This window comes from Triticum aestivum, chromosome 4A (assembly GCF_018294505.1).
Source record: "Triticum aestivum cultivar Chinese Spring chromosome 4A, IWGSC CS RefSeq v2.1, whole genome shotgun sequence".
Lineage (NCBI taxonomy): Eukaryota > Viridiplantae > Streptophyta > Magnoliopsida > Poales > Poaceae > Triticum > Triticum aestivum.
Window position 1 is genome coordinate 449,782,342 of NC_057803.1, and position 16,912 is coordinate 449,799,253.

Here is a 16,912-nt window from a genome sequence, read left to right on the forward strand (position 1 = left end):
TTATACATGTTCCTATGACTATGAGATTATGCAACTCCCGTTTACCGGAGGAACACTTTGTGTGCTACCAAACCTCACAACGTTACTGGGTGATTATAAAGGTGCTATATAGGTGTCTCGGAAGGTACTTGTTTAGTTGGCGTATTTCGAGATTAGGATTTGTCACTCCGATTGTCGGAGAGGTATCTCTGGGCCCACTCGGTAATGCACATCACCATAAGCCTTGCAAGCATTGTAACTAATGAGTTAGTTGCGGGATGATGTATTACGGAATGAGTAAAGAGACTTGCCGGTAACGAGATTGAACTAGGTATTGAGATACCGACGATCAAATCTCGGGCAAGTAACATACCGATGACAAAGGGAACAACGTATGTTGTTATGCGGTTTGACCGAGAAAGATCTTCATAGAATATGTGGGAGCCAATATGAGCATCCAGGTTCCTCTATTGGTTATTGACCGGAGACATGTCTCGGTCATGTCTACATAGTTCTCAAACCCGTAGGGTCCGCATGCTTAAAGTTCGGCGATGATCGGTATTATGAGTGAGGGAGTCCTGGATTAGGGGGTCTCCGAACAGCCGGACTATCTCCATTGGCCGGACTGTTAGACTATGAAGATACAAGATTGAAGACTTCGTCTCGTGTCCGGATGGGACTCTACTTGGCGTGGAAGGCAAGCTAGGCAATACATATATGGATATCTCCTCCTTTGTAACCGACCTTGTGTAACCCTAACCCTCTCCGGTGTCTATATAAACCGAAGGGTTTTAGTCCGTAGGACAACAATCACAACATACAATCATACCATAGGCTAGCTTCTAGGGTTTAGCCTTTCTGATCTCGTGGTAGATCTACTCTTGTAAACCCATATCTTCAATATTAATCAAGCAGGACGTAGGGTTTTACCTCCATCAAGAGGGCCCAAACCTGGGTAAAACTTCGTGTCCCTTGCCTCCTGTTACCATCTGGCCTAGACGCATAGTTCGGGACCCCCTACCCGAGATCCGCCGGTTTTGACGCCGACATTGGTGCTTTCATTGAGAGTTCCTCTATGTCGTCGCCGTTAGGCTTGATGGCTCCTACTAAAGTCTTTCTCTTTGTGATGTGCATTACCGATGCGGTCCAGGGTGAGACTTTTCTCCGTATTCGGCGGCTTTGCACTGCGGGATAATTCGCTTGGCCATCTAGAGCAGATTGAAAGCTACGCCCTTGGCCATCAGGTCAGATTTGGAAATTTGAATTACACGGCCAACATCCGTGGGGACTTGATCTTCGACGGATTCGAGCCACAGCCGGGCGCGCCCCACTGTCGTGATCGGTACGACCTAGCTCTACCGCCGAACAGTACCCCAGAAGCCGCGCCCGCATCAGCTCCGACCCTTTGTTCGGAGCCAACTGCGCCAATCGAGGACGGGTGGTTAGACACCACCTCAGGGGTTGCAGTATCAACGGTGATCGAGCCGAACACCAGCACAAATCTCCGTGCAGCCCGTGACTCCAAGGTGCCGGACTCTCTTCTGGAAACCGAACCATCCGCGCCCCTGCTAATCGAATCCGATTGGGCGCCAATCATGGAATTCACCGCCGTGGATATCTTTCAGCACTCGCCCTTCGGCGACATTCTAAATTCACTAAAGTCTTTCTCTTTGTCAGGAGAGCCCCGGCCAGATTATGGCCAACAGGATTGGGATGCAGACGACGAAATTCGACGCCCACCCACCACCCACTTAATAGCCATTGTCGATGACTCAACCGACATGCTCGACTTCGACTCCGCAGACATCGACGGTATGGACGACGATGCGGGAGGCGGAGAGGAACCACCGCCCACACGGCGCTGGACGTCCAATTCATCATATGACGTATACATGGTGGACACACCAAAGGAAGATGACGAGGAACGGAAGGACGCACCGAAGGCTTATTCCCTCGAGAAGCAGTCAAAGCGGCGGCGCAAGCGCCGCCCCAAATCCTGCCTCGCCAGAAATAACGATAGCACAGACCCAGCGTTGGAGCAGGGCGAACCACTGCCGGACCACGGCAATACGGAGAATCAAACCGAACAAACCAATTCTGTCAAAGATAATAGTGCGGACGACACAACGCCGGACAGGCACCCGGAGCAGCAGAATGCCCGTCAAAGGCTTGTTTCCACCGTGAGGAGTCTGAAAAAGCAGCAGCAAAGGCTCAAGGCTACGCAGGACACACTCCAAATCAGATGGAGTAAAGTACTCAACACGGAAGCGAAGTACCGCAACAATCGCCCCACCAAGAGCTACCCAAAGCGGAAGTTACTAACTGAATTCAATGAGGAGGCCTCAGACCCCTCACAACCAAAAATCAAAACAGCCACCTGGCCGGATAGACGACCTCACGGCCAACATAGAGCGGCAAACAATGCCACCTACAAGACAATACGCGATTCACACGAGGGCTTGCACCAAAAGGACAGCGCAACCAGATCCATCTATGGACCACGCAAGCGCGCCCCAACATACGATACAGCACAACAAACATCTGAACAACGCGGTACACCCAGATATAGGGGTGCCACACACCCCCTATGTTTCACCGACGAGGTGCTAGATCATGAATTTCCAGAGGGATTCAAACCTGTAAACATAGAGGCATACAACGGAACAATAGACCCTGGGGTCTGGATCGAGGACTATATCCTCCACATCCATATGGCTCAAGGAAATGATCTCCACGCCATCAAGTACTTACCACTCAAACTCAAAGGGCCAGCTTTTCATTGGCTTAAAGGCCTCCCCGAAAACTCCATTGGAAGTTGGGCAGAGCTCGAAGACGCTTTTCGGGCAAACTTTCAAGGGACTTACGTCCGACCTCCGGATGCGGATGATTTAAGTCATATAACTCAACAGCCCGGAGAGTCAGCCCGAAGGCTTTGGAACATGTTTCTTACTAAAAAGAACCAAATTGTCGACTGCCCGGACGCCGAAGCCTTGGCAGCTTTTAAGCACAGCGTCCGTGGCGAATGGCTTGCCCGACACCTCGGCCAAGAAAAACCGAGAACAATAGCCGCATTAACAAGCCTCATGACCCACTTTTGCGCGGGTGAAGACAGCTGGCTAGCTCGATGCAGCTCCAGCTGTCAGGACCCCGACTCGATGTCACATCGATCTAGCCGGTAACACCTCATATCACTTTGCGGCCTCACGCACAGTATCCCCACGGGTGTCGCCTTACCTTTGCCCGGGACCGTTTGCGCCTTTTGGCTCACGTATATGATAGTGTCGCTAGCATCCATATGATAAAGAGCCCGGGCTGACATGACTAGTCGTAAACCCAAAGTGGCACAGACTTACAGGAACAGGCATCCATGACCCAGCTTCGAACGTGTCGGTCATCAGCAAGTGGGTCCGGGCTGTAGCACTGGGCTAGCAGGACTCCGGTAAACCGGGCTGTAGCGGGCTAACAGGACTCCGGTACTCAAAGCGTGACATTTCCCCGAAGGGACAGACACAGGAACGAAGAAGGACACATGCCGGCCAGCCTAAGTGTTCCGGAGCAGTAGCAAGCTACCATGGCTCAGTGGAAAACACTAGGAGACATTTCCCGGTAAGAGAGGCTACTAAAGATAAACAACTAGATGGTCAGATCCCACACATACCAAGCAGTTCAATAACATACACACAATATGCTCGATATGTGCAAATACAACATGGCATCACAACATGACTCTACGACTCAAGTAATTATTCATTAGGCTCCCAGGAGCGAGATATTACAAACATGGGTCTCATGACCCAACACTCAGAGCATACAAATCAAAGCACAAGCGGAAGCTATCATGTTTGAGTACAGACATCTATAAATGAAAAAGGCTGAGGAGCCTGGCTGTCTATCAGATCCTGTCGAGGGCACAAGACCGTAGCTGAGGTAACAAGCTAAACGTCGAAGTCCAAGCGGAACTACTAGTGAGACTGAAGTCTCTCTGCAAAAACATAAATAGGCAAACGTGAGTACAAATGTACCCAGCAAGACTTACATCAGAACTATCTACATATGCGTCATTATCAACAAAGGGATGGTGGAGTTTGACTGCAGCAAGCCAGCTTTGACTCGGTGGCTATACTGAACTACGACTGCAAGTAACTCTTTTGAGGTGGCGCACACGAGTCCACATATTCACCATATCAATACACCACCATGGATCCGCTCCCGTCTCCCTACGAGAACGCCATCCATAGCACTCACGCTTATCTTGCGTATTTTAGGGTATCCACTTTCACTTGTCTATGAACTGATATAAGCAACCCAGAAGTCCTTTTCCGCGGACACGGCTATTCGAATAGATGATGTTAACCCTGCAGGGGTGTACTTCTTCATACATGTTTCCACCACTTAGCGTCTGCACACGACATGTGCTCGGCAGACTTCAAGCGAAAGCCGACGTGGGTGTAGACCACGACCTACCTAAACACTCAAGTCTCTAGTCCAGGTTTATCGCCTATTCGGGTTCCATCCATGAGGAGATCCGGCCGGAGTTTCGCTCACAGCCCCAAACGATGTGAACAGGGTTCCCGAGATACCAAACGGGCATCCGGTACACCGTGCCACGTACCTACCGCATCCCAGCCCACCCCTACGGTCAGCGCTGTCCACGGCCTCCAGTAAGCTACAAACACCAGAAACTACTTGCAACTCCTGGACAGAGGACTAGGGTGAATAAGAAGTCGAGCGGGGTCATATTTCAGGGCCCAATGTATGGTAGTAGCTGAATCATGGATCACAAACACAGAACTCAGTTCCTGAGGACGGCTGCAATGAGACAACCCACCATGTACTCCTACATGGCCTCTCACCGCTACCTTTACCAAAACATGTTCACACACTTAGCTCACACACAGTAGGACATGTTCACACGCCTCTGATTCATCCCCGATGAATCAGACCTGACTCAACTCTAAGCAGTAGCAGGCATGACAAGCAAGCATGAATGAGTAGGCACAACAGGGCTCAAACAACTCCTACTCATGCTAGTGGGTTTCATCTATTTACTGTGGCAATGACAGGTCATGCAAAGGATAAAGGGGTTCAGCTACCGCAGCAAGTAACAAATATGTCGTTGTTGTCCAAATGCAGTAAAAGAGAGCAGGAGCGAGAGAGTGGGATTGTATCGGAATGAACAAGGGGGTTTTGCTTGCCTGGCACTTCTGAAGATAACATTGAGTCTTCATCAGTGTCAACGATCACGTCATCGGTATCACGTCTATCGAGAGGGGACAAATACCGGCAACACAAAAGGAACACAATCAATGCAATGCACAATATGATGCATGATCATGACATGGCAAAATGAATGTGTTTTGGGCTAATGCAACTAGCAACAGATTAAATGAAGTTGGTTTGAATATAAAATTCAAATTCAAACTCCATATGTGATTAAATAAATGCCCTTTAATTGATTTGTGCTAAACAGTAGCTATAAGTTGTTCTAACATGCATGAAAATGGTACAGATGGATTCCTTGAATTTTTCTGATAATTTTTCATATATAAATTATTTAATTTGGAGTTACAGTTAATTTTCTATGATTTATTGAAGTTTTAGGCATTTTCTGGAATTTCCTGAATTATAATAAATCCAGAAAATCAATTACTGCGTCAGCCTGACGCCAGTGTGACGTCAGTAGTCAACGGGACATGGTCCGGGTCAAACCTGACAGTGGGTCCCGCGTGTCAGTGTGATTAGCTTAACTAAAATTAATTAAAACTAATCCTAATAGTTAACAGGGCTGGGCCCCACCTGTCATTGACTCAGGAGAGTCAACCGGGGCCCACCCGTGGTCAAAGTCAAAGTCGGCTGCCGGCGTTTAGCCGCCGGCGAGCCCGACGCGGCGGCGAGAGTGGTTTTGGCCACTCCGGCGACCAAATGGGCCGCGGAGGGCATCTAGGAGGAGCTGGGGACGAGCCGAAGCTCTTGGTGGAGTCAGTTGCGCTCGGGGCGGCCGGAATCGGTGCCGGCGGCGACCTAGGCGGCCGCCGGAGCTCGGGCGAGCTCGGGCTCGACGCTGCGGTGGACTAGAGGGGAAACGGAAGGGCGCTGCAGGCTCCTGGGAGGGCGGCGAACTTGGTAGCATGCTCGGGCGCCAGCTGGGGTGGCCCTGGCCACGGCGGCGCCATGGCCGACGGCGGGGAGTTTCCGGTGAGGTGGAAACGGCGGCTACGGAGACCGAACAAACACGGGGCTAGGGGGAGAGGAAGAGGAGTTCACCGTGGAGAGGGAGAGGTGGTCAGCGGGCTCGGGGGCGTCCTGTCGGCGGTGAATTCGGCGACAGCGATCGGCGGGTCCGAGGAGGGGAAGAACGTCGGGGCGGCGCTTCGGGGCTTCTCCGGTCGCGTGTGACGGCGGGGAGGGCGAGGGCGGCACGGCGGAGCTCGTGGACTGCTCGAGGGGACGAGGGGGAGGCGATGGCCGGGGTGGTGTTCGTCGGCGGCGGCGATAGTGCTCGGGTTCGGGAGAGAGAGGGAGAGAGACGAGCTCGGGGAGAGAGTGAGATCCAGGGAGAGGAGGGGAAAGCGAGAGGGAGCGTGGGGCGGCGTCGTGGGGTCGCTAGGAGGGCCGCGAAGCAGGAGGTGGCGTCGGGGCTCTCGGGCGCGCGCCACGCCTCGCCTCTACCTACTGGCGGAGGAAGACGACGAGCGGCGAGGGGGTTTGCGGTGGTGGGCTGGGCCACCAGCTGGGCTAGCGATGGGGGGGGCAAAGCTGGGCCGGTTCGTGGCGCCAGGTAAGCTGGGCTTCTCTCTCTCTCTCTCCTTTTTTTATTTACTGTTTTCTATTTTTGTTCTGTTTTATTTAATTGGCACTGAATTTTAATTCAAACAGAATTTGAAAACAGTGCCTAAACTTCCCTGGATATTTTTAAGTCACCTAATGGACTTCTCCACACATAATAAAAATATCTCAGGTCATTTGAAAATATATTCATTATATATTATGAATATAACTCCAAATTCAAATAAAATATTGATTTAAAATCAGAGCCCAATAATTCCTTAGAAATGTCCCAAAATTTTGGTTTGATTTATAACTCTTGCCAAAATTGTCAGAGCTATTTCTAGGGCATTTTGGATTTACTGATTGCAATTTTGGGGTTTCTTGCCCCTCTTTTATTTAAGTTTTGAGGCTTCTGAATTCCTCAGTTCAAATTTTCAGAATTTAAACATGATGCACACCTGAAGCTAACCTAGAGCAATGCCTGAAGCTAGGGATGTGACAACTCACCCCCACTAAACAAGAATCTCGTCTCGAGATTCAAGCGTAGGGTAGGATGAAGGGGAAAACGCAAACTAGCACAATCTTCACGATCCAGGTTGCACTTCAATTGAATGTTGATTCGTTCACCATCGTTGTCTCGAAGTCTTGCTCTGAGAAATCCTGCCAACATGACATGGAGAGAAGAAGGAGACTCTAGAAGGGTCGATCTTCTCGAAGATCGAACAACTCAAGATTAACTCACGGAATGAGACATAGCAACCTCTCTCGAGCTGAGAGACGAAGCACACATCCATAGGAATGGGGTGAAGCAGATGACAAAGGTTCACTAGGTAGACAACAACTCCAGACTTAAGAATGTGGTGATCGGTTGTCAACGTAGCGAGGAGTTGAATTGCCATGATACCATAACGAAACATCCTGGAGAAGGGTGATTCGTAGATTATTATCTTAAGTGGCAAAAAGAATTACCTTTGATATAGAGATCATTGAGACTCTCTATATCAGCCTAAGGCAAATCACAGCAATCGATTGGCGGGGTCGGTAGAATGGCATACTTGGACTTGGATGATGTGGATTACCTTGTTGAAGACAACGTAATGGATGAACTTGCTTACCACCGGAAATGGAAGAGACCCATGGTAGAATGGCACATTGACGGTGCAAGCTGGGAACAAAATGCAAATGCTGGGAATGATTCTGGTAACTGGGGAAGAACCCAACAATAGAGAGTGAATTCACTGTTTGAGTAGGTCATAGCATGTCGAGGAAACGGAGAGGATCCCCAGTTAGTGCCGAAGATAACACCTAGCGCTTGAGCGTGCTCTCAAGAACTTGAGCATTTCCATATTCATCAAGGTTTTACCAACATCCGTGTCAAGGATCCTGGCAACACAACATACCACCATGATGAACAACGATGGACGATGCAGATGCATAGGAAGATAACATCAACTCAGATTTCGCCCTAGCGAGGCCAAGGAAACAAAATCTGGATGATCGACCGAGAGACATTTAGCACTCCGCTTCCAATGTTCTCCTTGACGTGCTAGTGTAACCCATTCATAGATATGGTTTGATAACTAGAACATCAAGTAAAGGTCGGACTTCGGAAGCAATAGAATCCATAAGGAACGGTTACGGAGGTAAATCCTACGAAATCCTTATGGGGAGGTGGCCAACTTCCTCAATCAAGATATTATAATAATAGGTCTTCCGGTTGGGTGTGTTGGCCACGACATCCACTTTACCGGTTATCGAGGGACCAATATTATAGTTCTTGGGAAATGTTCCAACCATCATATCTGCCTGAGATTCAGATCTGGTTGGTGCCAGGATATTCCAGACTCATCGAGTCTAGGAAGAAAATGAAAGTTTGCAACACAAATCGGCGAGATGACGTTGCGAGATTCTTGGGAAATGAACTACGATAGCAAGCTCCAAAACATGAGCTGGTTCTGCTACGTACGTGTGAACATGTTGTCTCAGACAAACATGATCACATGGTAGTCTTACAATAAAACACTACCGAGTTCTGGTTGGGAACCATCGCCGTGGATAACGAAGTCCTTGCATAAGTCATATGATTAGCTCTTATAAAGGAACTTCTTCTCCTTGAACAAATCAATCAGTGGCTTGGTGTGCTCGGGACACATATGGAATGAAGATGATCAGTCTAACAGACCACAGAATTCTTCGCACGTGCATGACCGACTTGGGATGATTCCAAAGGAGCAAAAACAAACTTTCTCGAATTCACGACGGCAGCTTACATCAAAATGCACGTGAATCAAAGGAAGTCACTCCTTTCATCAAACAAGTACTTCATGAGCTAGCATGAAGAAAATGCTTTCAAAAGTTTCCAACACTAACTTAATGTTCAACAACATCATGGAGGAGATAAGGATGTTGTCAATGGACTCAACAACAACTCATCGGAATTTCCATATCACTGGACTTCCACCATCGTGTGAACACGGTGATAGCATTGGTCAGACCCAAAAGATATAATGGTGTATGCTCGAGGGATCAACCACGAGGAAGACAACATTACGAGCATCGTTGGTTCTGACTTGATTTGACGATAGCCCACACTCAAATCAAAGGATTGATAAGACGATAGGTCCAGCAACTGATCACAGGGACCAATCGATGAAGATATCATCTTTCTTCAACACACACTACACAAGAATATCCCTTTGGAACGAACTAAGTCAGGCAAGCTTTTATCTTCCAACTCTCCAAGTTGTTGTTTAGCTTGACCAACTAGCTCAGGGGTATCCTACACAGATCCTTGGAGAAGGGTGGTTTACAGGAAAACCAACTTGATCACGAACTCAACATAGCGGTCAGGTGACAACCTGGTAATATTTCCGAGAAGATATACGGAAAATCACGAACCACCGATATGTTACTAAGCTCGAGAACAATCTTGCTTTTCAGGGCAAGATGATATGATCAAATGAGCGAGGACTTGACAAAATCCTAACTCATTAATCAAAGAGTGCATCAGGAAATAAGGACTAGGTAGCACGATCAGTCTTAGAAGAATGATTCCAATAACCAACACACTAAGAATGAAATTATTGTCCTTTAACTACCAAGCAACGAGGTTGCTGGGAGTATTGATTTCACACATCATGATTCACTTGTCGGCACTCCGGCTGCAACAACACGGAACCGAGGAATGAAAAAGGATGGCGAGAAGTATCACTATGTCAAGAATTCACAAAAGGTGGTGCAATTCTCATGAAATTCCTGTCATAAAGAAGGTAATACTTCCGGGTAGAGCAGACCAGAAGCTGGATTGTAACTTGATCTGCGGAACACAACTACTTTGACCCAATCCTAGATATGGATGAGGTACTGGAGTTTGTTTCTCCTATTCATTCTGAAATAGAATGGCCTGGCGGACCACAAGGGTAATAGGCATCGACGAACGAATGCACGCATACTCTTGACTATCAATTGATAGACGTGGGTCAGAAGACAACTAAAGAGGGACAACCCAAAGGAACATATGTTTTTCTGAGTTGTGGATGCATAGATTAGTATATCGAACCAAGGTCAACATATTTCTTCCGGATAACCCATGCAGAAGGGTAGAACTGGCAGAGTCACAATTATGAATGGAGAACCCATAGAGAGCACTCCTGTTGTGATCTTTTGATCCAACAAACTTTTGCCGTAAGTGGTTCATGGTATTTGGAAGAAGGATATACCACGGACTTCAAGGGCTATCGCAAGGGTTACTAATATCCCAAAGGCACTAGCAATTACTATCAACATGAAGTAGGTAGGGTGAATCTCGGGTTCAGAACCCAGGAGTAGAATACCTACCACTAAGTAGCATCACGGAATGCTTTCGAGGATAAAGGCCAGAATCATCACACTGGGACACCAATCATGGCTAAATTACTAGGTGATCCCCTAAGACACCTAGGGTCATAATAATATCTCCAACATATATGTCAAGGTAACGAAGTACCTCAACTCACTGATTAGTGTGGTTAATCTGGCCCATGGGAACATTGGAACGGAAAGAAAGGATTTGCAATTGCATCAGACTACTTAGAAACCTGGGATGACTCGGACAGCATAACGGCTGTAAATGCTCAGAAAAGATTTGAGAATTCACAAAAATGGTGGCATAACCACTCAGAAGCACAATATCAAGGTTTCGAGATCAACAATTAACATACGGAAGTAATAGGAGCTGGACTCAAGCTTAAATCGAACAATCTTATAAGTCCACTGATTAGTAACACGTGATCCTGATAGAAAGATGAGAAGACCTAGTTCCTTAACCCCGTAGGAAAGAAGATGATGACTCAGATCAGAAAGCCATGAGGTATAAGGAGTAAAAAGAGCCTTACGTTCCATCCCACAATCAATTCCCTTATATAACTAAAGAATTTCTAGACTCAACTTCGACCAGTTTGGCTTGGTAATCCTACAGGCAGTCAAGCTCTGATACCAACGCTGTCAGGACCCCGACTCGATGTCACATCGATCTAGCCGGTAACACCTCATATCACTTTGCGGCCTCACGCACGGTATCCCCACGGGTGTCGCCTTACCTTTGCCCGGGACCGTTTGCGCCTTTTGGCTCACGTATATGATAGTGTCGCTAGCATCCATATGATAAAGAGCCCGGGCTGACATGACTAGTCGTAAACCCAAAGTGGCACAGACTTACAGGGACAGGCATCCATGACCCAGCTTCGAACGTGTCGGTCATCAGCAAGTGGGTCCGGGCTGTAGCACTGGGCTAGCAGGACTCCGGTAAACCGGGCTGTAGCGGGCTAACAGGACTCCGGTACTCAAAGCGTGACATTTCCCCGAAGGGACAGACACAGGAACGAAGAAGGACACATGCCGGCCAGCCTAAGTGTTCCGGAGCAGTAGCAAGCTACCATGGCTCAGTGGAAAACACTAGGAGACATTTCCCGGTAAGAGAGGCTACTAAAGATAAACAACTAGATGGTCAGATCCCACACATACCAAGCATTTCAATAACATACACACAATATGCTCGATATGTGCAAATACAACATGGCATCACAACATGACTCTACGACTCAAGTAATTATTCATTAGGCTCCGAGGAGCGAGATATTACAAACATGGGTCTCATGACCCAACAATCAGAGCATACAAATCAAAGCACAAGCGGAAGCTATCATGTCTGAGTACAGACATCTATAAATGAAAAAGGCTGAGAAGCCTGACTATCTATCAGATCCTGCCGAGGGCACAAGATCGTAGCTGAGGTAACAAGCTAAACGTCGAAGTCCACGCGAAACTACTAGTGAGACCGAAGTCTCTCTGCAAAACATAAAATAGGCAAACGTGAGTACAAATGTACCCAGCAAGACTTACATCAGAACTATCTACATATGCATCATTATCAACAAGGGATGGTGGAGGGTTTGACTGCAGCAAGCCAGCTTTGACTCGGTGGCTATCCTGAACTACGACTGCAAGTAACTCTTTTGAGGTGGCGCACACGAGTCCACATATTCACCATATCAATACACCACTATGGATCCGCTCCCGTCTCCCTACGAGAACGCCATCCATAGCACTCACGCTTATCTTGCGTATTTTAGAGTATCCACTTTCACTTGTCTATGAACTGATATAAGCAACCCAGAAGTCCTTTTCCGCGGACACGGCTATTCGAATAGATGATGTTAACCCTGCAGGGGTGTACTTCTTCATACATGTTTCCACCACTTAGCGTCTGCACACGACATGTGCTCGGCAGACTTCAAGCGAAAGCCGACGTGGGTGTAGACCACGACCTACCTAAACACTCAAGTCTCTAGTCCAGGTTTATCGCCTATTCGGGTTCCATCCATGAGGAGATCCGGCCGGAGTTTCGCTCACAGCCCCAAACGATGTGAACAGGGTTCCCGAGACACCAAACGGGCGCCCGGTACACCGTGCCACGTGCCTACCGCATCACAGCCCACCCCTACGGTCAGCGCTGTCCACGGCCTCCAGCATACTACAAACACCAGAAACTACTTGCAACTCCTGGACAGAGGACTAGGGTGAATAAGAAGTCGAGCGGGGTCATATTTCAGGGCCCAATGTATGGTAGTAGCTGAATCATGGATCACAAACACAGAACTCAGTTCCTGAGGACGGCTGCAATGAGACAACCCACCATGTACTCCTACATGGCCTCTCACCGCTACCTTTACCAAATCGTGTTCACACACTTAGCTCACACACAGTAGGACATGTTCACACGCCTCTGATTCATCCCCGATGAATCAGACCTGACTCAACTCTAAGCAGTAGCAGGCATGACAAGCAAGCATGAATGAGTAGGCACAACAGGGCTCAAACAACTCCTACTCATGCTAGTGGGTTTCATCTATTTACTGTGGCAATGACAGGTCATGCAAAGGATAAAGGGGTTCAGCTACCGCAGCAAGTAACAAATATGTCGTTGTTGTCCAAATGCAGTAAAAGAGAGCAGGAGCGAGAGAGTGGGATTGTATCGGAATGAACAAGGGGGTTTTGCTTGCCTGGCACTTCTGAAGATAACATTGAGTCTTCATCAGTGTCAACGATCACGTCATCGGTATCACGTCTATCGAGAGGGGACAAATACCGGCAACACAGAAAGGAACACAATCAATGCAATGCACAATATGATGCATGATCATGACATGGCAAAATGAATGTGTTTTGGGCTAATGCAACTAGCAACAGATTAAATGAAGTTGGTTTGAATATAAAATTCAAATTCAAACTCCATATGTGATTAAATAAATGCCCTTTAATTGATTTGTGCTAAACAGCAGCTATAAGTTGTTCTAACATGCATGAAAATGGTACAGATGGATTCCTTGAATTTTTCTGATAATTTTTCATATATAAATTATTTAATTTGGAGTTACGGTTAATTTTCTATGATTTATTGAAGTTTTAGGCATTTTCTGGAATTTCCTGAATTATAATAAATCCAGAAAATCAATTACTGCGTCAGCCTGACGTCAGTGTGACGTCAGTGGTCAACGGGACATGGTCCGGGTCAAACCTGACAGTGGGTCCCGCGTGTCAGTGTGATTAGCTTAACTAAAATTAATTAAAACTAATCCTAATAGTTAACAGGGCTGGGCCCCACCTGTCATTGACTCAGGAGAGTCAACCGGGGCCCACCCGTGGTCAAAGTCAAAGTCGGCTGCCGGCGTTTAGCCGCCGGCGAGCCCGACGCGGCGGCGAGAGTGGTTTTGGCCACTCCGGCGACCAAATGGGCCGCGGAGGGCATCTAGGAGGAGCTGGGGACGAGCCGAAGCTCTTGGTGGAGTCAGTTGCGCTCGGGGCGGCCGGAATCGGTGCCGGCGGCGACCTAGGCGGCCGCCGGAGCTCGGGCGAGCTCGGGCTCGACGCTGCGGTGCACTAGAGGGGAAACGGAAGGGCGCTGCAGGCTCCTGGGAGGGCGGCGAACTTGGTAGCATGCTCGGGCGCCAGCTGGGGTGGCCCTGGCCACGGCGGCGCCATGGCCGGCGGCGGGGAGTTTCCGGTGAGGTGGAAACGGCGGCTACGGAGACCGAACAAACACGGGGCTAGGGGGAGAGGAAGAGGAGTTCACCGTGGAGAGGGAGAGGTGGTCAGCGGGCTCGGGGGCGTCCTGTCGGCGGCGAATTCGGCGACAGCGATCGGCGGGTCCGAGGAGGGGAAGAACGTCGGGGCGGCGCTTCGGGGCTTCTCCGGTCGCGTGTGACGGCGGGGAGGGCGAGGGCGGCACGGCGGAGCTCGTGGACTGCTCGAGGGGACGAGGGGGAGGCGATGGCCGGGGTGGTGTTCGTCGGCGGCGGCGATAGTGCTCGGGTTCGGGAGAGAGAGGGAGAGAGACGAGCTCGGGGAGAGAGTGAGATCCAGGGAGAGGAGGGGAAAGCGAGAGGGAGCGTGGGGCGGCGTCGTGGGGTCGCTAGGAGGGCCGCGAAGCAGGAGGTGGCGTCGGGGCTCTCGGGCGCGCGCCACGCCTCGCCTCTGCCTACTGGCAGAGGAAGACGACGAGCGGCGAGGGGGTTTGCGGTGGTGGGCTGGGCCACCAGCTGGGCCAGCGATGGGGGGGGGCAAAGCTGGGCCGGTTCGTGGCGCCAGGTAAGCTGGGCTTCTCTCTCTCTCTCTCTCTTTTTTATTTACTGTTTTCTATTTTTGTTCTGTTTTATTTAATTGGCACTGAATTTTAATTCAAACAGAATTTGAAAACAGTGCCTAAACTTCCCTGGATATTTTTAAGTCACCTAATGGACTTCTCCACACATAATAAAAATATCTCAGGTCATCTGAAAATATATTCATTATATATTATGAATATAACTCCAAATTCAAATAAAATATTGATTTAAAATCAGAGCCCAATAATTCCTTAGAAATGTCCCAAAATTTTGGTTTGATTTATAACTCTTGCCAAAATTGTCAGAGCTATTTCTAGGGCATTTTGGATTTACTGATTGCAATTTTAGGGTTTCTTGCCCCTCTTTTATTTAAGTTTTGAGGCTTCTGAATTCCTCAGTTCAAATTTTCAGAATTTAAACATGATGCACACCTGAAGCTAACCTAGAGCAATGCCTGAAGCTAGGGATGTGACACCAGCGACCCCAGTACATCTGAAGTTAGAGATGGAAACCAGAAATCACAGCGCAACAACAATAACAAACACCGGAATAAAAGAGACAGCAAGAAGAGCATGGCAGTAAACGCCGGATTTAAAAGCTCTCGGTCAGGTCAGCAAAAGTCGCCCCCTAAAGGCGCCAGAGACGAACTGTCCAGCCTAAACAAAATTCTGGACCAAATATGTCAGGTCCATAGCACCCCTGGCAAACCAGCCAATCATACCCACAGAGAATGTTGGGTCTTCAAGCAGTCCGGCAAGCCCAACACCGTACACAAGGGGGGGATACACCAAGCGAAGATGAGGATGAGCCTCTCAAGGAAGACACTGGGGAACAAAAGAAATTTCCACCAAAAGTCAAAACAGTAAACGTGTTACACGTGATCAATGGCAGAAACAAAACGGCACTCCCAGCAAAATACGCCCGAAGGCCTATCACCGCGGAGTCCTGCCACTGGTCGTCTCAACCGATCACTTTCGACCATCGTGATTACTCAGCAAGTGTCTGGCGTGCAGGATGGGCTGCCCTGGTATTAGACCCAATAATTGACGGATACCACTTCACACGAGTCCTCATGGACGGTGGCAGTAGTCTAAACCTGATATACCAGGATACAATCCGTGAAATGGGGATAGACCCAACAAAAATTTGCCATAGCAATATTACCTTTAAAGGAGTAACGCCAGGCCCAGGGGCTCATTGCACGGGCTCCCTGCTACTAAAAGTTATATTCGGCTTCCCCGATAACTTCCGTAGTGAACATTTGACCTTCCACATCACTCCGTTTCAAAGTGGCTATCAAGCACTACTCGGACGCGAAGCTTTCGCTCACTTTAACGCAATACCACACTATGCTTCCCTCACACTCAAGATGCCCGGTCCATGTGGCATCATTACAGTAAACGGAAGTATTAAGCGATCTCAGCGCGCCGAAGAGCGTGCGGCTGCCCTGGCAGCCGCACACTAAAAATGGCCTCACCAACTAAAGCATTTAACAGGTCGTCACGACCTTGGACACGGATAGACGAGTCCGGCGCTGCCATATGCAATTTATACTGGATCAATGATCACACCCCTATTACAAATACAAGGGGCTCAACGTGCACAGACAAGCGGCAATTCTTACTTACCTAGAATTATACATGATTTCTTTAAAAAACTATCTTTTTGCACGACAGCTTTTTCACCCAAGCTCCTCTTTTTTACAGATGATCATCGTGCTACACCCGTCCAGGATACGACACAACGGAGACACAGGCGCAGACGTGCAGCAGGGACCCGCTCCAAGGATTCTTTTCAGATTAAGACCCTGCGTAAACCTTTTTTACTGTCTCTTGTTGATACATATCCACCGCATTCTCATCACAGTTGAGAAGTATGCTGGCGTCTTGGCATGTGGCCATGTTAGAATAATGCACGTACCTGGACACAAGGGGTTTCTTACAAAGGGCACTATTTGGGCCCGGTTTATACCATAAAGACCGAATACCTTAGGGAGTGTTCGGCGTCGCGAGTTTGGCCTTATA